The sequence below is a fragment of the Ammospiza nelsoni genome, chromosome 3 (assembly GCF_027579445.1).
Source record: "Ammospiza nelsoni isolate bAmmNel1 chromosome 3, bAmmNel1.pri, whole genome shotgun sequence".
Taxonomy (NCBI): domain Eukaryota; kingdom Metazoa; phylum Chordata; class Aves; order Passeriformes; family Passerellidae; genus Ammospiza; species Ammospiza nelsoni.
In genome coordinates, this window is record NC_080635.1 from 107,540,194 (window position 1) to 107,564,013 (window position 23,820).

Here is a 23,820-nt window from a genome sequence, read left to right on the forward strand (position 1 = left end):
GACAAAAAGGAAGACAAAACTTGTAGGAGAAGATATGAGGGACATGGCATGGATACTTAAAAAAAAGGAAAAAATTTTTCCCAAAGTCAAAGCCATCAAAAGGCATGGCAGGCCATACGCCATCAAGTGCAGGCACATGCAGTAAAACTTGCCAAAACTGATCCCTACTGAAGGCCAAAACAGATAAGAAGGACTTACAAACACGCTGGAATGGAGATACCATCAAAGGAATTTCAATTGGAGGAGAAAAAAACAAAATTTGGGAAATTTTGTGACTCTAAGGAAATGGCCCAGGATTATATCAGGGGCAGTGCAAGTGACCAAAACAGGCCAAAACTAAGCTCACAGAGGTTGCAAAAGCAGGGGAAACAGACAAAAAGGAAGACAAAACTTGTAGGAGAAGATATGAGGGACATGTCATGGATACTTAAAAAAAAGGAAAAAATCTTTCCCAAAGTGAAAGCCATCAAAATGCAGGCAGGCCATACGCCATCAAGTGCAGGCACATGCAGCAAAACTTGCCAAAACTGATCCCTACTGAAGGCCAAAACAGATAAGAAGGACTTACAAACACGCTGGAATGGAGATACCATCAAAGGAATTTCAATTGGAGGAGAAAAAAACAAAATTTGGGAAATTTTGTGACTCTAAGGAAATGGCCCAGGATTATATCAGGGGCAGTGCAAGTGACCAAAACAGGCCAAAACTAAGCTCACAGAGGTTGCAAAAGCAGGGGAAACAGACAAAAAGGAAGACAAAACTTGTAGGAGAAGATATGAGGGACATGGCATGGATACTTAAAAAAAAGGAAAAAATCTTTCCCAAAGTCAAAGCCATCAAAATGCAGGCAGGCCATACGCCATCAAGTGCAGGCACATGCAGCAAAACTTGCCAAAACTGATCCCTACTGAAGGCCAAAACAGATAAGAAGGACTTACAAACACGCTGGAATGGAGATACCATCAAAGGAATTTCAATTGGAGGAGAAAAAAACAAAATTCGGGAAATTTTGTGACTCTAAGGAAATGGCCCAGGATTATATCAGGGGCAGTGCAAAGGACCAAAAGATGCCAAAACTAAGCTCACAGAGGTTGCAAAAGCAGGGGAAAAAGACAATAGGGAAGACAAAACTTGTAGGAGAAGATATGAGGGACATGGCATGGATACTTAAAAAAAAGGAAAAAATCTTTCCCAAAGTCAAAGCCATCAAAAGGCATGGCATGCCATCAAGGACAGGGACATGCACCAAATATTCCTCTATTGGTCCCCATTGAAATCGCAAGATTCCATTTCCCTTCCCGAAAGGAAATTTCATTTCCTTTCGGGAAGGGAAAAGGAATCTTGCGACTCCCAAAAGAAAGGCTTACAAACACTCTGGAAAGGAGATAGCTTCAAATGAAATGCAATTGAAAAAAGCAGAAAATCGGGAATTTTAGTGTCTTCAAAAAATAGCCTGTGAGGAAATCAGCTGCATTGTAAGTGACCAAAACATGCCAAAACTAAGCTCACAGTTGTTAAAAAGCAGGGGAAAAAGACAAAAAGGAAGACAAAACTTGTAGGAGAAGATATGAGGGACATGGCATGGATACTTAAAAAAAAGGAAAAAATCTTTCCCAAAGTCAAAGCCATCAAAATGCAGGCAGGCCATACGCCATCAAGTGCAGGCACATGCAGCAAAACTTGCCAAAACTGATCCCTACTGAAGGCCAAAACAGATAAGAAGGACTTACAAACACGCTGGAATGGAGATACCATCAAAGGAATTTCAATTGGAGGAGAAAAAAACAAAATTTGGGAAATTTTGTGACTCTAAGGAAATGGCCCAGGATTATATCAGGGGCAGTGCAAGTGACCAAAACATGCCAAAACTAAGCTCACAGAGGTTGCAAAAGCAGGGGAAAAAGACAATAGGGAAGACAAAACTTGTAGGAGAAGATATGAGGGACATGGCATGGATACTTAAAAAAAAGGAAAAAATTTTTCCCAAAGTCAAAGCCATCAAAATGCAGGCAGGCCATACGCCATCAAGTGCAGGCACATGCAGCAAAACTTGCCAAAACTGATCCCTACTGAAGGCCAAAACAGATAAGAAGGACTTACAAACACGCTGGAATGGAGATACCATCAAAGGAATTTCAATTGGAGGAGAAAAAAACAAAATTTGGGAAATTTTGTGACTCTAAGGAAATGGCCCAGGATTATATCAGGGGCAGTGCAAAGGACCAAAACATGCCAAAACTAAGCTCACAGAGGTTGCAAAAGCAGGGGAAAAAGACAATAGGGAAGACAAAACTTGTAGGAGAAGATATGAGGGACATGGCATGGATACTTAAAAAAAACGAAAAAATCTTTCCCAAAGTCAAAGCCATCAAAAGGCATGGCATGCCATCAAGGACAGGGACATGCACCAAATATTCCTCTATTGGTCCCCATTGAAATCGCAAGATTCCATTTCCCTTCCCGAAAGGAAATTTCATTTCCTTTCGGGAAGGGAAAAGGAATCTTGCGACTCCCAAAAGAAAGGCTTACAAACACTCTGGAAAGGAGATAGCTTCAAATGAAATGCAATTGAAAAAAGCAGAAAATCGGGAATTTTAGTGTCTTCAAAAAATAGCCTGTGAGGAAATCAGCTGCATTGTAAGTGACCAAAACATGCCAAAACTAAGCTCACAGTTGTTAAAAAGCAGGGGAAAAAGACAAAAAGGAAGACAAAACTTGTAGGAGAAGATATGAGGGACATGGCATGGGTACTTAAAAAAAAGGAAAAAATTTTTCCCAAAGTCAAAGCCATCAAAATGCAGGCAGGCCATACGCCATCAAGTGCAGGCATATGTAGTAAAACTTGCCAAAACTGATCCCTACTGAAGGCCAAAAGAGATAAGAAGGACTTACAAACACGCTGGAATGGAGATACCATCAAAGGAATTTCAATTGGAGGAGAAAAAAACAAAATTTGGGAAATTTTGTGACTCTAAGGAAATGGCCCAGGATTATATCAGGGGCAGTGCAAGTGACCAAAACATGCCAAAACTAAGCTCACAGAGGTTGCAAAAGCAGGGGAAAAAGACAATAGGGAAGACAAAACTTGTAGGAGAAGATATGAGGGACATGGCATGGATACTTAAAAAAAAGGAAAAAATCTTTCCCAAAGTCAAAGCCATCAAAAGGCATGGCAGGCCATACGCCATCAAGTGCAGGCACATGCAGCAAAACTTGCCAAAACTGATCCCTACTGAAGGCCAAAACAGATAAGAAGGACTTACAAACACGCTGGAATGGAGATACCATCAAAGGAATTTCAATTGGAGGAGAAAAAAACAAAATTTGGGAAATTTTGTGACTCTAAGGAAATGGCCCAGGATTATATCAGGGGCAGTGCAAGTGACCAAAACAGGCCAAAACTAAGCTCACAGAGGTTGCAAAAGCAGGGGAAACAGACAAAAAGGAAGACAAAACTTGTAGGAGAAGATATGAGGGACATGGCATGGATACTTAAAAAAAAGGAAAAAATCTTTCCCAAAGTCAAAGCCATCAAAATGCAGGCAGGCCATACGCCATCAAGTGCAGGCACATGCAGCAAAACTTGCCAAAACTGATCCCTACTGAAGGCCAAAACAGATAAGAAGGACTTACAAACACGCTGGAATGGAGATACCATCAAAGGAATTTCAATTGGAGGAGAAAAAAACAAAATTTGGGAAATTTTGTGACTCTAAGGAAATGGCCCAGGATTATATCAGGGGCAGTGCAAAGGACCAAAAGATGCCAAAACTAAGCTCACAGAGGTTGCAAAAGCAGGGGAAAAAGACAAAAAGGAAGACAAAACTTGTAGGAGAAGATATGAGGGACATGGCATGGATACTTAAAAAAAAGGAAAAAATCTTTCCCAAAGTCAAATCCATCAAAAGGCATGGCATGCCATTAAGGACAGGGACATGCACCAAAGATTCCTCTATTAGTCCCCATTGAAATCGCAAGATTCCTTTTCCCTTCCCGAAAGGAAATTTCCTTTCGGGAAGGGAAAAGGAATCTTGCGACTCCCAAAAGAAAGGCTTACAAACACTCTGGAAAGGAGATAGCTTCAAATGAAATGCAATTGAAAAAAGCAGAAAATCGGGAATTTTAGTGTCTTCAAAAAATAGCCTGTGAGGAAATCAGCTGCATTGCAAGTGACCAAAACATGCCAAAACTAAGCTCACAGTTGTTAAAAAGCAGGGGAAACAGACAAAAAGGAAGACAAAACTTGTAGGAGAAGATATGAGGGACATGGCATGGATACTTAAAAAAAAGGAAAAAATTTTTCCCAAAGTCAAAGCCATCAAAATGCAGGCAGGCCATACGCCATCAAGTGCAGGCACATGCAGCAAAACTTGCCAAAACTGATCCCTACTGAAGGCCAAAACAGATAAGAAGGACTTACAAACACGCTGGAATGGAGATTCCATCAAAGGAATTTCAATTGGAGGAGAAAAAAACAAAATTTGGGAAATTTTGTGACTCTAAGGAAATGGCCCAGGACTATATCAGGGGCAGTGCAAAGGACCAAAAGATGCCAAAACTAAGCTCACAGATGTTGCAAAAGCAGGGGAAAAAGACAATAGGGAAGACAAAACTTGTAGGAGAAGATAGGAGGGACATGGCATGGATACTTAAAAAAAAGGAAAAAAATCTTTCCCAAAGTCAAAGCCATCAAAAGGCATGGCATGCCATCAAGGACAGGGACATGCACCAAAGATTCCTCTATTGGTCCCCATTGAAATCGCAAGATTCCATTTCCCTTCCCGAAAGGAAATTTCATTTCCTTTCGGGAAGGGAAAAGGTATCTTGCGACTCCCAAAAGAAAGGCTTACAAACACTCTGGAAAGGAGATAGCTTCAAATGAAATGCAATTGAAAAAAGCAGAAAATCGGGAATTTTAGTGTCTTCAAAAAATAGCCTGTGAGGAAATCAGCTGCATTGCAAGTGACCAAAACATGCCAAAACTAAGCTCACAGTTGTTAAAAAGCAGGGGCAAAAGACAAAAAGGAAGACAAAACTTGTAGGAGAAGATATGAGGGACATGGCATGGATACTTAAAAAAAAGGAAAAAATTTTTCCCAAAGTCAAAGCCATCAAAATGCAGGCAGGCCATACGCCATCAAGTGCAGGCACATGCAGCAAAACTTGCCAAAACTGATCCCTACTGAAGGCCAAAACAGATAAGAAGGACTTACAAACACGCTGGAATGGAGATACCATCAAAGAAATTTCAATTGGAGGAGAAAAAAACAAAATTTGGGAAATTTTGTGACTCTAAGGAAATGGCCCAGGATTATATCAGGGGCAGTGCAAGTGACCAAAACAGGCCAAAACTAAGCTCACAGAGGTTGCAAAAGCAGGGGAAACAGACAAAAAGGAAGACAAAACTTGTAGGAGAAGATATGAGTGACATGGCATGGATACTTAAACAAAAGGAAAAAATTTTTCCCAAAGTCAAAGCCATCAAAATGCAGGCAGGCCATACGCCATCAAGTGCAGGCACATGCAGCAAAACTTGCCAAAACTGATCCCTACTGAAGGCCAAAACAGATAAGTAGGACTTACAAACATGCTGGAATGGAGATACCATCAAAGGAATTTCAATTGGAGGAGAAAAAAACAAAATTTGGGAAATTTTGTGACTCTAAGGAAATGGCCCAGGACTACATCAGCGGCAGTGCAAAGGACCAAAACATGCCAAAACTAAGCTCACAGAGGTTGCAAAAGCAGGGGACAAAGACAAAAAGGAAGACAAAACTTGTAGGAGAAGATATGAGGGACATGTCATGGATACTTAAAAAAAAGGAAAAAAATTTTCCCAAAGTCAAAGCCATCAAAATGCAGGCAGGCCATACGCCATCAAGTGCAGGCACATGCAGCAAAACTTGCCAAAACTGATCCCTACTGAAGGCCAAAACAGATAAGAAGGACTTACAAACATGCTGGAATGGAGATACCATCAAAAGAATTGCAATTGGAGGAGAAAAAAACAAAATTTGGGAAATTTTGTGACTCTAAGGAAATGGCCCAGGATTATATCAGGGGCAGTGCAAGTGACCAAAACAGGCCAAAACTAAGCTCACAGAGGTTGCAAAAGCAGGGGAAACAGACAAAAAGGAAGACAAAACTTGTAGGAGTAGATATGAGGGACATGGCATGGATACTTAAAAAAAAGGAAAAAATCTTTCCCAAAGTCAAAGCCATCAAAATGCAGGCGGGCCATACGCCATCAAGTGCAGGCACATGCAGCAAAACTTGCCAAAACTGATCCCTACTGAAGGCCAAAACAGATAAGAAGGACTTACAAACACGCTGGAATGGAGATACCATCAAAGGAATTTCAATTGGAGGAGAAAAAAACAAAATTTGGGAAATTTTGTGACTCTAAGGAAATGGCCCAGGATTATATCAGGGGCAGTGCAAGTGACCAAAACAGGCCAAAACTAAGCTCACAGAGGTTGCAAAAGCAGGGGAAACAGACAAAAAGGAAGACAAAACTTGTAGGAGAAGATATGAGGGACATGGCATGGATACTTAAAAAAAAGGAAAAAATCTTTCCCAAAGTCAAAGCCATCAAAATGCAGGCAGGCCATACGCCATCAAGTGCAGGCACATGCAGCAAAACTTGCCAAAACTGATCCCTACTGAAGGCCAAAACAGATAAGAAGGACTTACAAACATGCTGGAATGGAGATACCATCAAAGGAATTTCAATTGGAGGAGAAAAAAACAAAATTCGGGAAATTTTGTGACTCTAAGGAAATGGCCCAGGATTATATCAGGGGCAGTGCAAGTGACCAAAACAGGCCAAAACTAAGCTCACAGAGGTTGCAAAAGCAGGGGAAAAAGACAATAGGGAAGACAAAACTTGTAGGAGAAGATATGAGGGACATGGCATGGATACTTAAAAAAAAGGAAAAAATTTTTCCCAAAGTCAAAGCCATCAAAATGCAGGCAGGCCATACGCCATCAAGTGCAGGCACATTCAGCAAAACTTGCCAAAACTGATCCCTACTGAAGGCCAAAACAGATAAGTAGGACTTACAAACATGCTGGAATGGAGATACCATAAAAGGAATTGCAATTGGAGGAGAAAAAAACAAAATTTGGGAAATTTTGTGACTCTAAGGAAATGGCCCAGGACTACATCAGCGGCAGTGCAAAGGACCAAAACATGCCAAAACTAAGCTCACAGAGGTTGCAAAAGCAGGGGACAAAGACAAAAAGGAAGACAAAACTTGTAGGAGAAGATATGAGGGACATGTCATGGATACTTAAAAAAAAGGAAAAAAATTTTCCCAAAGTCAAAGCCATCAAAATGCAGGCAGGCCATACGCCATCAAGTGCAGGCACATGCAGCAGAACTTGCCAAAACTGATCCCTACTGAAGGCCAAAACAGATAAGAAGGACTTACAAACATGCTGGAATGGAGATACCATCAAAAGAATTGCAATTGGAGGAGAAAAAAACAAAATTTGGGAAATTTTGTGACTCTAAGGAAATGGCCCAGGATTATATCAGGGGCAGTGCAAGTGACCAAAACAGGCCAAAACTAAGCTCACAGAGGTTGCAAAAGCAGGGGAAACAGACAAAAAGGAAGACAAAACTTGTAGGAGTAGATATGAGGGACATGGCATGGATACTTAAAAAAAAGGAAAAAATCTTTCCCAAAGTCAAAGCCATCAAAATGCAGGCGGGCCACACGCCATCAAGTGCAGGCACATGCAGCAAAACTTGCCAAAACTGATCCCTACTGAAGGCCAAAACAGATAAGAAGGACTTACAAACACGCTGGAATGGAGATACCATCAAAGGAATTTCAATTGGAGGAGAAAAAAACAAAATTTGGGAAATTTTGTGACTCTAAGGAAATGGCCCAGGATTATATCAGGGGCAGTGCAAGTGACCAAAACAGGCCAAAACTAAGCTCACAGAGGTTGCAAAAGCAGGGGAAACAGACAAAAAGGAAGACAAAACTTGTAGGAGAAGATATGAGGGACATGGCATGGATACTTAAAAAAAAGGAAAAAATCTTTCCCAAAGTCAAAGCCATCAAAATGCAGGCAGGCCATACGCCATCAAGTGCAGGCACATGCAGCAAAACTTGCCAAAACTGATCCCTACTGAAGGCCAAAACAGATAAGAAGGACTTACAAACATGCTGGAATGGAGATACCATCAAAGGAATTTCAATTGGAGGAGAAAAAAACAAAATTCAGGAAATTTTGTGACTCTAAGGAAATGGCCCAGGATTATATCAGGGGCAGTGCAAAGGACCAAAAGATGCCAAAACTAAGCTCACAGAGGTTGCAAAAGCAGGGGAAAAAGACAATAGGGAAGACAAAACTTGTAGGAGAAGATATGAGGGACATGGCATGGATACTTAAAAAAAAGGAAAAAATCTTTCCCAAAGTCAAAGCCATCAAAAGGCATGGCATGCCATCAAGGACAGGGACATGCACCAAATATTCCTCTTTTGGTCCCCATTGAAATCGCAAGATTCCATTTCCCTTCCCGAAAGGAAATTTCATTTCCTTTCGGGAAGGGAAAAGGAATCTTGCGACTCCCAAAAGAAAGGCTTACAAACACTCTGGAAAGGAGATAGCTTCAAATGAAATGCAATTGAAAAAAGCAGAAAATCGGGAATTTTAGTGTCTTCAAAAAATAGCCTGTGAGGAAATCAGCTGCATTGTAAGTGACCAAAACATGCCAAAACTAAGCTCACAGTTGTTAAAAAGCAGGGGAAAAAGACAAAAAGGAAGACAAAACTTGTAGGAGAAGATATGAGGGACATGGCATGGGTACTTAAAAAAAAGGAAAAAATTTTTCCCAAAGTCAAATCCATCAAAATGCAGGCAGGCCATACGCCATCAAGTGCAGGCATATGTAGTAAAACTTGCCAAAACTGATCCCTACTGAAGGCCAAAACAGATAAGAAGGACTTACAAACACGCTGGAATGGAGATACCATCAAAGGAATTGCAATTGGAGGAGAAAAAAACAGAATTTGGGAAATTTTGTGACTCTAAGGAAATGGCCCAGGATTATATCAGGGGCAGTGCAAGTGACCAAAACAGGCCAAAACTAAGCTCACAGATGTTGCAAAAGCAGGGGAAAAAGACAATAGGGAAGACAAAACTTGTAGGAGAAGATATGAGGGACATGGCATGGATACTTAAAAAAAAGGAAAAAATCTTTCCCAAAGTCAAAGCCATCAAAAGGCATGGCAGGCCATACGCCATCAAGTGCAGGCACATGCAGCAAAACTTGCCAAAACTGATCCCTACTGAAGGCCAAAACAGATAAGAAGGACTTACAAACACGCTGGAATGGAGATACCATCAAAGGAATTTCAATTGGAGGAGAAAAAAACAAAATTTGGGAAATTTTGTGACTCTAAGGAAATGGCCCAGGATTATATCAGGGGCAGTGCAAGTGACCAAAACAGGCCAAAACTAAGCTCACAGAGGTTGCAAAAGCAGGGGAAACAGACAAAAAGGAAGACAAAACTTGTAGGAGAAGATATGAGGGACATGGCATGGATACTTAAAAAAAAGGAAAAAATCTTTCCCAAAGTCAAAGCCATCAAAATGCAGGCAGGCCATACGCCATCAAGTGCAGGCACATGCAGCAAAACTTGCCAAAACTGATCCCTACTGAAGGCCAAAACAGATAAGAAGGACTTACAAACATGCTGGAATGGAGATACCATCAAAGGAATTTCGATTGGAGGAGAAAAAAACAAAATTTGGGAAATTTTGTGACTCTAAGGAAATGGCCCAGGATTATATCAGGGGCAGTGCAAAGGACCAAAAGATGCCAAAACTAAGCTCACAGAGGTTGCAAAAGCAGGGGAAAAAGACAAAAAGGAAGACAAAACTTGTAGGAGAAGATATGAGGGACATGGCATGGATACTTAAAAAAAAGGAAAAAATCTTTCCCAAAGTCAAATCCATCAAAAGGCATGGCATGCCATCAAGGACAGGAACATGCACCAAAGATTCCTCTATTGGTCCCCATTGAAATCGCAAGATTCCTTTTCCCTTCCCGAAAGGAAATTTCATTTCCTTTCGGGAAGGGAAAAGGAATCTTGCGACTCCCAAAAGAAAGGCTTACAAACACTCTGGAAAGGAGATAGCTTCAAATGAAATGCAATTGAAAAAAGCAGAAAATCGGGAATTTTAGTGTCTTCAAAAAATAGCCTGTGAGGAAATCAGCTGCATTGCAAGTGACCAAAACATGCCAAAACTAAGCTCACAGTTGTTAAAAAGCAGGGGAAAAAGACAAAAAGGAAGACAAAACTTGTAGGAGAAGATATGAGGGACATGGCATGGATACTTAAAAAAAAGGAAAAAATTTTTCCCAAAGTCAAAGCCATCAAAATGCAGGCAGGCCATACGCCATCAAGTGCAGGCACATGCAGCAAAACTTGCCAAAACTGATCCCTACTGAAGGCCAAAACAGATAAGAAGGACTTACAAACACGCTGGAATGGAGATACCATCAAAGGAATTTCAATTGGAGGAGAAAAAAACAAAATTTGGGAAATTTTGTGACTCTAAGGAAATGGCCCAGGATTATATCAGGGGCAGTGCAAGTGACCAAAACAGGCCAAAACTAAGCTCACAGAGGTTGCAAAAGCAGGGGAAAAAGACAATAGGGAAGACAAAACTTGTAGGAGAAGATATGAGGGACATGGCATGGATACTTAAAAAAAAGGAAAAAATCTTTCCCAAAGTCAAAGCCATCAAAAGGCATGGCAGGCCATACGCCATCAAGTGCAGGCACATGCAGCAAAACTTGCCAAAACTGATCCCTACTGAAGGCCAAAACAGATAAGAAGGACTTACAAACACGCTGGAATGGAGATACCATCAAAGGAATTTCAATTGGAGGAGAAAAAAACAAAATTTGGGAAATTTTGTGACTCTAAGGAAATGGCCCAGGATTATATCAGGGGCAGTGCAAGTGACCAAAACAGGCCAAAACTAAGCTCACAGATGTTGCAAAAGCAGGGGAAAAAGACAAAAAGGAAGACAAAACTTGTAGGAGAAGATATGAGGGACATGGCATGGATACTTAAAAAAAAGGAAAAAATCTTTCCCAAAGTCAAAGCCATCAAAATGCAGGCAGGCCATACGCCATCAAGTGCAGGCACATGCAGCAAAACTTGCCAAAACTGATCCCTACTGAAGGCCAAAACAGATAAGAAGGACTTACAAACACGCTGGAATGGAGATACCATCAAAGGAATTTCAATTGGAGGAGAAAAAAACAAAATTTGGGAAATTTTGTGACTCTAAGGAAATGGCCCAGGACTATATCAGGGGCAGTGCAAAGGACCAAAAGATGCCAAAACTAAGCTCACAGAGGTTGCAAAAGCAGGGGAAAAAGACAATAGGGAAGACAAAACTTGTAGGAGAAGATATGAGGGACATGGCATGGATACTTAAAAAAAAGGAAAAAATCTTTCCCAAAGTCAAAGCCATCAAAAGGCATGGCATGCCATCAAGGACAGGGACATGCACCAAAGATTCCTCTATTGGTCCCCATTGAAATCGCAAGATTCCTTTTCCCTTCCCGAAAGGAAATTTCATTTCCTTTCGGGAAGGGAAAAGGAATCTTGCGACTCCCAAAAGAAAGGCTTACAAACACTCTGGAAAGGAGATAGCTTCAAATGAAATGCAATTGAAAAAACCAGAAAATCGGGAATTTTAGTGTCTTCAAAAAATAGCCTGTGAGGAAATCAGCTGCATTGCAAGTGACCAAAACATGCCAAAACTAAGCTCACAGTTGTTAAAAACCAGGGGAAAAAGACAAAAAGGAAGACAAAACTTGTAGGAGAAGATATGAGGGACATGGCATGGATACTTAAAAAAAAGGAAAAAATTTTTACCAAAGTCAAAGCCATCAAAATGCAGGCAGGCCATACGCCATCAAGTGCAGGCATATGTAGTAAAACTTGCCAAAACTGATCCCTACTGAAGGCCAAAACAGATAAGAAGGACTTACAAACACGCTGGAATGGAGATACCATCAAAGGAATTTCAATTGGAGGAGAAAAAAACAAAATATGGGAAATTTTGTGACTCTAAGGAAATGGCCCAGGATTATATCAGGGGCAGTGCAAGTGACCAAAACAGGCCAAAACTAAGCTCACAGAGGTTGCAAAAGCAGGGGAAAAAGACAATAGGGAAGACAAAACTTGTAGGAGAAGATATGAGGGACATGGCATGGATACTTAAAAAAAAGGAAAAAATCTTTCCCAAAGTCAAAGCCATCAAAAGGCATGGCAGGCCATACGCCATCAAGTGCAGGCACATGCAGCAAAACTTGCCAAAACTGATCCCTACTGAAGGCCAAAACAGATAAGAAGGACTTACAAACACGCTGGAATGGAGATACCATCAAAGGAATTTCAATTGGAGGAGAAAAAAACAAAATTTGGGAAATTTTGTGACTCTAAGGAAATGGCCCAGGATTATATCAGGGGCAGTGCAAGTGACCAAAACAGGCCAAAACTAAGCTCACAGAGGTTGCAAAAGCAGGGGAAACAGACAAAAAGGAAGACAAAACTTGTAGGAGAAGATATGAGGGACATGGCATGGATACTTAAAAAAAAGGAAAAAATCTTTCCCAAAGTCAAAGCCATCAAAAGGCATGGCATGCCATCAAGGACAGGGACATGCACCAAAGATTCCTCTATTGGTCCCCATTGAAATCGCAAGATTCCTTTTCCCTTCCCGAAAGGAAATTTCATTTCCTTTCGGGAAGGGAAAAGGAATCTTGCGACTCCCAAAAGAAAGGCTTACAAACACTCTGGAAAGGAGATAGCTTCAAATGAAATGCAATTGAAAAAACCAGAAAATCGGGAATTTTAGTGTCTTCAAAAAATAGCCTGTGAGGAAATCAGCTGCATTGCAAGTGACCAAAACATGCCAAAACTAAGCTCACAGTTGTTAAAAAGCAGGGGAAAAAGACAAAAAGGAAGACAAAACTTGTAGGAGAAGATATGAGGGACATGGCATGGATACCTAAAAAAAAGGAAAAAATTTTTCCCAAAGTCAAAGCCATCAAAATGCAGGCAGGCCATACGCCATCAAGTGCAGGCACATGCAGCAAAACTTGCCAAAACTGATCCCTACTGAAGGCCAAAACAGATAGGAAGGACTTACAAACACGCTGGAATGGAGATACCATCAAAGGAATTTCAATTGGAGGAGAAAAAAACAAAATTTGGGAAATTTTGTGACTCTAAGGAAATGGCCCAGGATTATATCAGGGGCAGTGCAAGTGACCAAAACAGGCCAAAACTAAGCTCACAGAGGTTGCAAAAGCAGGGGAAACAGACAAAAAGGAAGACAAAACTTGTAGGAGAAGATATGAGGGACATGGCATGGATACTTAAAAAAAAGGAAAAAATCTTTCCCAAAGTCAAAGCCATCAAAAGGCATGGCAGGCCATACGCCATCAAGTGCAGGCACATGCAGCAAAACTTGCCAAAACTGATCCCTACTGAAGGCCAAAACAGATAAGAAGGACTTACAAACACGCTGGAATGGAGATACCATCAAAGGAATTTCAATTGGAGGAGAAAAAAACAAAATTTGGGAAATTTTGTGACTCTAAGGAAATGGCCCAGGATTATATCAGGGGCAGTGCAAAGGACCAAAACATGCCAAAACTAAGCTCACAGATGTTGCAAAAGCAGGGGAAAAAGACAATAGGGAAGACAAAACTTGTAGGAGAAGATATGAGGGACATGGCATGGATACTTAAAAAAAAGGAAAAAATCTTTCCCAAAGTCAAAGTCATCAAAAGGCATGGCATGCCATCAAGGACAGGGACATGCACCAAAGATTCCTCTATTGGTCCCCATTGAAATCGCAAGATTCCATTTCCCTTCCCGAAAGGAAATGAAATTTCCTTTCGGGAAGGGAAAAGGAATCTTGCGACTCCCAAAAGAAAGGCTTACAAACACTCTGGAAAGGAGATAGCTTCAAATGAAATGCAATTGAAAAAAGCAGAAAATCGGGAATTTTAGTGTCTTCAAAAAATAGCCTGTGAGGAAATCAGCTGCATTGCAAGTGACCAAAACATGCCAAAACTAAGCTCACAGTTGTTAAAAAGCAGGGGAAAAAGACAAAAAGGAAGACAAAACTTGTAGGAGAAGATATGAGGGACATGGCATGGATACTTAAAAAAAAGGAAAAAATTTTTCCCAAAGTCAAAGCCATCAAAATGCAGGCAGGCCATACGCCATCAAGTGCAGGCATATGTAGTAAAACTTGCCAAAACTGATCCCTACTGAAGGCCAAAACAGATAAGAAGGACTTACAAACACGCTGGAATGGAGATACCATCAAAGGAATTTCAATTGGAGGAGAAAAAAACAGAATATGGGAAATTTTGTGACTCTAAGGAAATGGCCCAGGATTATATCAGGGGCAGTGCAAGTGACCAAAACATTCCAAAACTAAGCTCACAGAGGTTGCAAAAGCAGGGGAAAAAGACAATAGGGAAGACAAAACTTGTAGGAGAAGATATGAGGGACATGGCATGGATACTTAAAAAAAAGGAAAAAATCTTTCCCAAAGTCAAAGCCATCAAAAGGCATGGCATGCCATCAAGGACAGGGACATGCACCAAAGATTCCTCTATTGGTCCCCATTGAAATCGCAAGATTCCTTTTCCCTTCCCGAAAGGAAATTTCATTTCCTTTCGGGAAGGGAAAAGGAATCTTTCGACTCCCAAAAGAAAGGCTTACAAACACTCTGGAAAGGAGATAGCTTCAAATGAAATGCAATTGAAAAAACCAGAAAATCGGGAATTTTAGTGTCTTCAAAAAATAGCCTGTGAGGAAATCAGCTGCATTGCAAGTGACCAAAACATGCCAAAACTAAGCTCACAGTTGTTAAAAAGCAGGGGAAAAAGACAAAAAGGAAGACAAAACTTGTAGGAGAAGATATGAGGGACATGGCATGGATACCTAAAAAAAAGGAAAAAATTTTTCCCAAAGTCAAAGCCATCAAAATGCAGGCAGGCCATACGCCATCAAGTGCAGGCATATGTAGCAAAACTTGCCAAAACTGATCCCTACTGAAGGCCAAAACAGATAAGAAGGACTTACAAACACGCTGGAATGGAGATACCATCAAAGGAATTTCAATTGGAGGAGAAAAAAACAGAATTTGGGAAATTTTGTGACTCTAAGGAAATGGCCCAGGATTATATCAGGGGCAGTGCAAGTGACCAAAACAGGCCAAAACTAAGCTCACAGAGGTTGCAAAAGCAGGGGAAACAGACAAAAAGGAAGACAAAACTTGTAGGAGAAGATATGAGGGACATGGCATGGATACTTAAAAAAAAGGAAAAAATCTTTCCCAAAGTCAAAGCCATCAAAAGGCATGGCAGGCCATACGCCATCAAGTGCAGGCATATGTAGTAAAACTTGCCAAAACTGATCCCTACTGAAGGCCAAAACAGATAAGAAGGACTTACAAACACGCTGGAATGGAGATACCATCAAAGGAATTTCAATTGGAGGAGAAAAAAACAGAATTTGGGAAATTTTGTGACTCTAAGGAAATGGCCCAGGATTATATCAGGGGCAGTGCAAGTGACCAAAACAGGCCAAAACTAAGCTCACAGAGGTTGCAAAAGCAGGGGAAAAAGACAATAGGGAAGACAAAACTTGTAGGAGAAGATATGAGGGACATGGCATGGATACTTAAAAAAAAGGAAAAAATCTTTCCCAAAGTCAAAGCCATCAAAAGGCATGGCAGGCCATACGCCATCAAGTGCAGGCACATGCAGCAAAACTTGCCAAAACTGATCCCTACTGAAGGCCAAAACAGATAAGAAGGACTTACAAACACGCTGGAATGGAGATACCATCAAAGGAATTTCAATTGGAGGAGAAAAAAACAAAATTTGGGAAATTTTGTGACTCTAAGGAAATGGCCCAGGATTATATCAGGGGCAGTGCAAGTGACCAAAACAGGCCAAAACTAAGCTCACAGAGGTTGCAAAAGCAGGGGAAACAGACAAAAAGGAAGACAAAACTTGTAGGAGAAGATATGAGGGACATGGCATGGATACTTAAAAAAAAGGAAAAAATCTTTCCCAAAGTCAAAGCCATCAAAATGCAGGCAGGCCATACGCCATCAAGTGCAGGCACATGCAGCAAAACTTGCCAAAACTGATCCCTACTGAAGGCCAAAACAGATAAGAAGGACTTACAAACACGCTGGAATGGAGATACCATCAAAGGAATTTCAATTGGAGGAGAAAAAAAGAAAATTTGGGAAATTTTGTGACTCTAAGGAAATGGCCCAGGATTATATCAGGGGCAGTGCAAAGGACCAAAACATGCCAAAACTAAGCTCACAGAGGTTGCAAAAGCAGGGGAAAAAGACAATAGGGAAGACAAAACTTGTAGGAGAAGATATGAGGGACATGGCATGGATACTTAAAAAAAAGGAAAAAATCTTTCCCAAAGTCAAAGCCATCAAAAGGCATGGCATGCCATCAAGGACAGGGACATGCACCAAAGATTCCTCTATTGGTCCCCATTGAAATCGCAAGATTCCTTTTCCCTTCCCGAAAGGAAATTTCATTTCCTTTCGGGAAGGGAAAAGGAATCTTGCGACTCCCAAAAGAAAGGCTTACAAACACTCTGGAAAGGAGATAGCTTCAAATGAAATGCAATTGAAAAAACCAGAAAATCGGGAATTTTAGTGTCTTCAAAAAATAGCCTGTGAGGAAATCAGCTGCATTGCAAGTGACCAAAACATGCCAAAACTAAGCTCACAGAGGTTGCAAAAGCAGGGGAAACAGACAAAAAGGAAGACAAAACTTGTAGGAGAAGATATGAGGGACATGGCATGGATACCTAAAAAAAAGGAAAAAATTTTTCCCAAAGTCAAAGCCATCAAAATGCAGGCAGGCCATACGCCATCAAGTGCAGGCATATGCAGCAAAACTTGCCAAAACTGATCCCTACTGAAGGCCAAAACAGATAAGAAGGACTTACAAACACGCTGGAATGGAGATACCATCAAAGGAATTTCAATTGGAGGAGAAAAAAACAAAATTTGGGAAATTTTGTGACTCTAAGGAAATGGCCCAGGATTATATCAGGGGCAGTGCAAGTGACCAAAACAGGCCAAAACTAAGCTCACAGAGGTTGCAAAAGCAGGGGAAACAGACAAAAAGGAAGACAAAACTTGTAGGAGAAGATATGAGGGACATGGCATGGATACTTAAAAAAAAGGAAAAAATCTTTCCCAAAGTCAAAGCCATCAAAAGGCATGGCAGGCCATACGCCATCAAGTGCAGGCACATGCAGCAAAACTTGCCAAAACTGATCCCTACTGAAGGCCAAAACAGATAAGAAGGACTTACAAACACGCTGGAATGGAGATACCATCAAAGGAATTTCAATTGGAGGAGAAAAAAACAAAATTTGGGAAATTTTGTGACTCTAAGGAAATGGCCCAGGATTATATCAGGGGCAGTGCAAGTGACCAAAACAGGCCAAAACTAAGCTCACAGAGGTTGCAAAAGCAGGGGAAACAGACAAAAAGGAAGACAAAACTTGTAGGAGAAGATATGAGGGACATGGCATGGATACTTAAAAAAAAGGAAAAAATCTTTCCCAAAGTCAAAGGCATCAAAATGCAGGCAGGCCATACGCCATCAAGAGCAGGCACATGCAGCAAAACTTGCCAAAACTGATCCCTACTGAAGGCCAAAACAGATAAGAAGGACTTACAAACACGCTGGAATGGAGATACCATCAAAGGAATTTCAATTGGAGGAGAAAAAAAGAAAATTTGGGAAATTTTGTGACTCTAAGGAAATGGCCCAGGATTATATCAGGGGCAGTGCAAAGGACCAAAACATGCCAAAACTAAGCTCACAGAGGTTGCAAAAGCAGGGGAAAAAGACAATAGGGAAGACAAAACTTGTAGGAGAAGATATGAGGGACATGGCATGGATACTTAAAAAAAAGGAAAAAATCTTTCCCAAAGTCAAAGCCATCAAAAGGCATGGCATGCCATCAAGGACAGGGACATGCACCAAAGATTCCTCTATTGGTCCCCATTGAAATCGCAAGATTCCTTTTCCCTTCCCGAAAGGAAATTTCATTTCCTTTCGGGAAGGGAAAAGGAATCTTGCGACTCCCAAAAGAAAGGCTTACAAACACTCTGGAAAGGAGATAGCTTCAAATGAAATGCAATTGAAAAAACCAGAAAATCGGGAATTTTAGTGTCTTCAAAAAATAGCCTGTGAGGAAATCAGCTGCATTGCAAGTGACCAAAACATGCCAAAACTAAGCTCACAGTTGTTAAAAAGCAGGGGAAAAAGACAAAAAGGAAGACAAAACTTGTAGGAGAAGATATGAGGGACATGGCATGGATACCTAAAAAAAAGGAAAAAATTTTTCCCAAAGTCAAAGCCATCAAAATGCAGGCAGGCCATACGCCATCAAGTGCAGGCACATGCAGCAAAACTTGCCAAAACTGATCCCTACTGAAGGCCAAAACAGATAAGAAGGACTTACAAACACGCTGGAATGGAGATACCATCAAAGGAATTTCAATTGGAGGAGAAAAAAACAAAATTTGGGAAATTTTGTGACTCTAAGGAAATGGCCCAGGATTATATCAGGGGCAGTGCAAGTGACCAAAACAGGCCAAAACTAAGCTCACAGATGTTGCAAAAGCAGGGGAAACAGACAAAAAGGAAGACAAAACTTGTAGGAGAAGATATGAGGGACATGGCATGGATACTTAAAAAAAAGGAAAAAATCTTTCCCAAAGTCAAAGTCATCAAAAGGCATGGCATGCCATCAAGGACAGGGACATGCACCAAAGATTCCTCTATTGGTCCCCATTGAAATCGCAAGATTCCATTTCCCTTCCCGAAAGGAAATGAAATTTCCTTTCGGGAAGGGAAAAGGAATCTTGCGACTCCCAAAAGAAAGGCTTACAAACACTCTGGAAAGGAGATAGCTTCAAATGAAATGCAATTGAAAAAAGCAGAAAATCGGGAATTTTAGTGTCTTCAAAAAATAGCCTGTGAGGAAATCAGCTGCATTGCAAGTGACCAAAACATGCCAAAACTAAGCTCACAGTTGTTAAAAAGCAGGGGAAAAAGACAAAAAGGAAGACAAAACTTGTAGGAGAAGATATGAGGGACATGGCATGGATACCTAAAAAAAAGGAAAAAATTTTTCCCAAAGTCAAAGCCATCAAAATGCAGGCAGGCCATACGCCATCAAGTGCAGGCATATGTAGCAAAACTTGCCAAAACTGATCCCTACTGAAGGCCAAAACAGATAAGAAGGACTTACAAACACGCTGGAATGGAGATACCATCAAAGGAATTTCAATTGGAGGAGAAAAAAACAAAATTTGGGAAATTTTGTGACTCTAAGGAAATGGCCCAGGATTATATCAGGGGCAGTGCAAGTGACCAAAACAGGCCAAAACTAAGCTCACAGAGGTTGCAAAAGCAGGGGAAACAGACAAAAAGGAAGACAAAACTTGTAGGAGAAGATATGAGGGACATGGCATGGATACTTAAAAAAAAGGAAAAAATCTTTCCCAAAGTCAAAGCCATCAAAAGGCATGGCAGGCCATACGCCATCAAGTGCAGGCACATGCAGCAAAACTTGCCAAAACTGATCCCTACTGAAGGCCAAAACAGATAAGTAGGACTTACAAAAACGCTGGAATGGAGATACCATCAAAGGAATTTCAATTGGAGGAGAAAAAAACAAAATTTGGGAAATTTTGTGACTCTAAGGAAATGGCCCAGGATTATATCAGGGGCAGTGCAAGTGACCAAAACAGGCCAAAACTAAGCTCACAGAGGTTGCAAAAGCAGGGGAAACAGACAAAAAGGAAGACAAAACTTGTAGGAGAAGATATGAGGGACATGGCATGGATACTTAAAAAAAAGGAAAAAATCTTTCCCAAAGTCAAAGCCATCAAAATGCAGGCAGGCCATACGCCATCAAGAGCAGGCACATGCAGCAAAACTTGCCAAAACTGATCCCTACTGAAGGCCAAAACAGATAAGAAGGACTTACAAACACGCTGGAATGGAGATACCATCAAAGGAATTTCAATTGGAGGAGAAAAAAACAAAATTTGGGAAATTTTGTGACTCTAAGGAAATGGCCCAGGATTATATCAGGGGCAGTGCAAAGGACCAAAACATGCCAAAACTAAGCTCACAGAGGTTGCAAAAGCAGGGGAAAAAGACAATAGGGAAGACAAAACTTGTAGGAGAAGATATGAGGGACATGGCATGGATACTTAAAAAAAAGGAAAAAATCTTTCCCAAAGTCAAAGCCATCAAAAGGCATGGCATGCCATCAAGGACAGGGACATGCACCAAAGATTCCTCTATTGGTCCCCATTGAAATCGCAAGATTCCTTTTCCCTTCCCGAAAGGAAATTTCATTTCCTTTCGGGAAGGGAAAAGGAATCTTGCGACTCCCAAAAGAAAGGCTTACAAACACTCTGGAAAGGAGATAGCTTCAAATGAAATGCAATTGAAAAAAGCAGAAAATCGGGAATTTTAGTGTCTTCAAAAAATAGCCTGTGAGGAAATCAGCTGCATTGCAAGTGACCAAAACATGCCAAAACTAAGCTCACAGTTGTTAAAAAGCAGGGGAAACAGACAAAAAGGAAGACAAAACTTGTAGGAGAAGATATGAGGGACATGGCATGGATACCTAAAAAAAAGGAAAAAATTTTTCCCAAAGTCAAAGCCATCAAAATGCAGGCAGGCCATACGCCATCAAGTGCAGGCACATGCAGCAAAACTTGCCAAAACTGATCCCTACTGAAGGCCAAAACAGATAAGAAGGACTTACAAACACGCTGGAATGGAGATACCATCAAAGGAATTTCAATTGGAGGAGAAAAAAACAAAATTTGGGAAATTTTGTGACTCTAAGGAAATGGCCCAGGATTATATCAGGGGCAGTGCAAGTGACCAAAACAGGCCAAAACTAAGCTCACAGATGTTGCAAAAGCAGGGGAAACAGACAAAAAGGAAGACAAAACTTGTAGGAGAAGATATGAGGGACATGGCATGGATACTTAAAAAAAAGGAAAAAATCTTTCCCAAAGTCAAAGTCATCAAAAGGCATGGCATGCCATCAAGGACAGGGACATGCACCAAAGATTCCTCTATTGGTCCCCATTGAAATCGCAAGATTCCATTTCCCTTCCCGAAAGGAAATGAAATTTCCTTTCGGGAAGGGAAAAGGAATCTTGCGACTCCCAAAAGAAAGGCTTACAAACACTCTGGAAAGGAGATAGCTTCAAATGAAATGCAATTGAAAAAAGCAGAAAATCGGGAATTTTAGTGTCTTCAAAAAATAGCCTGTGAGGAAATCAGCTGCATTGCAAGTGACCAAAACATGCCAAAACTAAGCTCACAGTTGTTAAAAAGCAGGGGAAAAAGACAAAAAGGAAGACAAAACTTGTAGGAGAAGATATGAGGGACATGGCATGGATACCTAAAAAAAAGGAAAAAATTTTTCCCAAAGTCAAAGCCATCAAAATGCAGGCAGGCCATACGCCATCAAGTGCAGGCATATGTAGCAAAACTTGCCAAAACTGATCCCTACTGAAGGCCAAAACAGATAAGAAGGACTTACAAACACGCTGGAATGGAGATACCATCAAAGGAATTTCAATTGGAGGAGAAAAAAAGAAAATTTTGGAAATTTTGTGACTCTAAGGAAATGGCCCAGGATTATATCAGGGGCAGTGCAAAGGACCAAAACATGCCAAAACTAAGCTCACAGAGGTTGCAAAAGCAGGGGAAAAAGACAATAGGGAAGACAAAACTTGTAGGAGAAGATATGAGGGACATGGCATGGATACTTAAAAAAAAGGAAAAAATCTTTCCCAAAGTCAAAGCCATCAAAAGGCATGGCATGCCATCAAGGACAGGGACATGCACCAAAGATTCCTCTATTGGTCCCCATTGAAATCGCAAGATTCCTTTTCCCTTCCCGAAAGGAAATTTCATTTCCTTTCGGGAAGGGAAAAGGAATCTTGCGACTCCCAAAAGAAAGGCTTACAAACACTCTGGAAAGGAGATAGCTTCAAATGAAATGCAATTGAAAAAAGCAGAAAATCGGGAATTTTAGTGTCTTCAAAAAATAGCCTGTGAGGAAATCAGCTGCATTGCAAGTGACCAAAACATGCCAAAACTAAGCTCACAGTTGTTAAAAAGCAGGGGAAACAGACAAAAAGGAAGACAAAACTTGTAGGAGAAGATATGAGGGACATGGCATGGATACCTAAAAAAAAGGAAAAAATTTTTCCCAAAGTCAAAGCCATCAAAATGCAGGCAGGCCATACGCCATCAAGTGCAGGCATATGTAGCAAAACTTGCCAAAACTGATCCCTACTGAAGGCCAAAACAGATAAGAAGGACTTACAAACACGCTGGAATGGAGATACCATCAAAGGAATTTCAATTGGAGGAGAAAAAAACAAAATTTGGGAAATTTTGTGACTCTAAGGAAATGGCCCAGGATTATATCAGGGGCAGTGCAAGTGACCAAAACAGGCCAAAACTAAGCTCACAGATGTTGCAAAAGCAGGGGAAACAGACAAAAAGGAAGACAAAACTTGTAGGAGAAGATAGGAGGGACATGGCATGGATACTTAAAAAAAAGGAAAAAATCTTTCCCAAAGTCAAAGTCATCAAAAGGCATGGCATGCCATCAAGGACAGGGACATGCACCAAAGATTCCTCTATTGGTCCCCATTGAAATCGCAAGATTCCATTTCCCTTCCCGAAAGGAAATGAAATTTCCTTTCGGGAAGGGAAAAGGAATCTTGCGACTCCCAAAAGAAAGGCTTACAAACACTCTGGAAAGGAGATAGCTTCAAATGAAATGCAATTGAAAAAAGCAGAAAATCGGGAATTTTAGTGTCTTCAAAAAATAGCCTGTGAGGAAATCAGCTGCATTGCAAGTGACCAAAACATGCCAAAACTAAGCTCACAGTTGTTAAAAAGCAGGGGAAAAAGACAAAAAGGAAGACAAAACTTGTAGGAGAAGATATGAGGGACATGGCATGGATACCTAAAAAAAAGGAAAAAATTTTTCCCAAAGTCAAAGCCATCAAAATGCAGGCAGGCCATACGCCATCAAGTGCAGGCATATGTAGCAAAACTTGCCAAAACTGATCCCTACTGAAGGCCAAAACAGATAAGAAGGACTTACAAACACGCTGGAATGGAGATACCATCAAAGGAATTTCAATTGGAGGAGAAAAAAAGAAAATTTTGGAAATTTTGTGACTCTAAGGAAATGGCCCAGGATTATATCAGGGGCAGTGCAAAGGACCAAAACATGCCAAAACTAAGCTCACAGAGGTTGCAAAAGCAGGGGAAACAGACAAAAAGGAAGACAAAACTTGTAGGAGAAGATATGAGGGACATGGCATGGATACCTAAAAAAAAGGAAAAAATTTTTCCCAAAGTCAAAGCCATCAAAATGCAGGCAGGCCATACGCCATCAAGTGCAGGCATATGTAGCAAAACTTGCCAAAACTGATCCCTACTGAAGGCCAAAACAGATAAGAAGGACTTACAAACACGCTGGAATGGAGATACCATCAAAGGAATTTCAATTGGAGGAGAAAAAAACAAAATTTGGGAAATTTTGTGACTCTAAGGAAATGGCCCAGGATTATATCAGGGGCAGTGCAAGTGACCAAAACAGGCCAAAACTAAGCTCACAGAGGTTGCAAAAG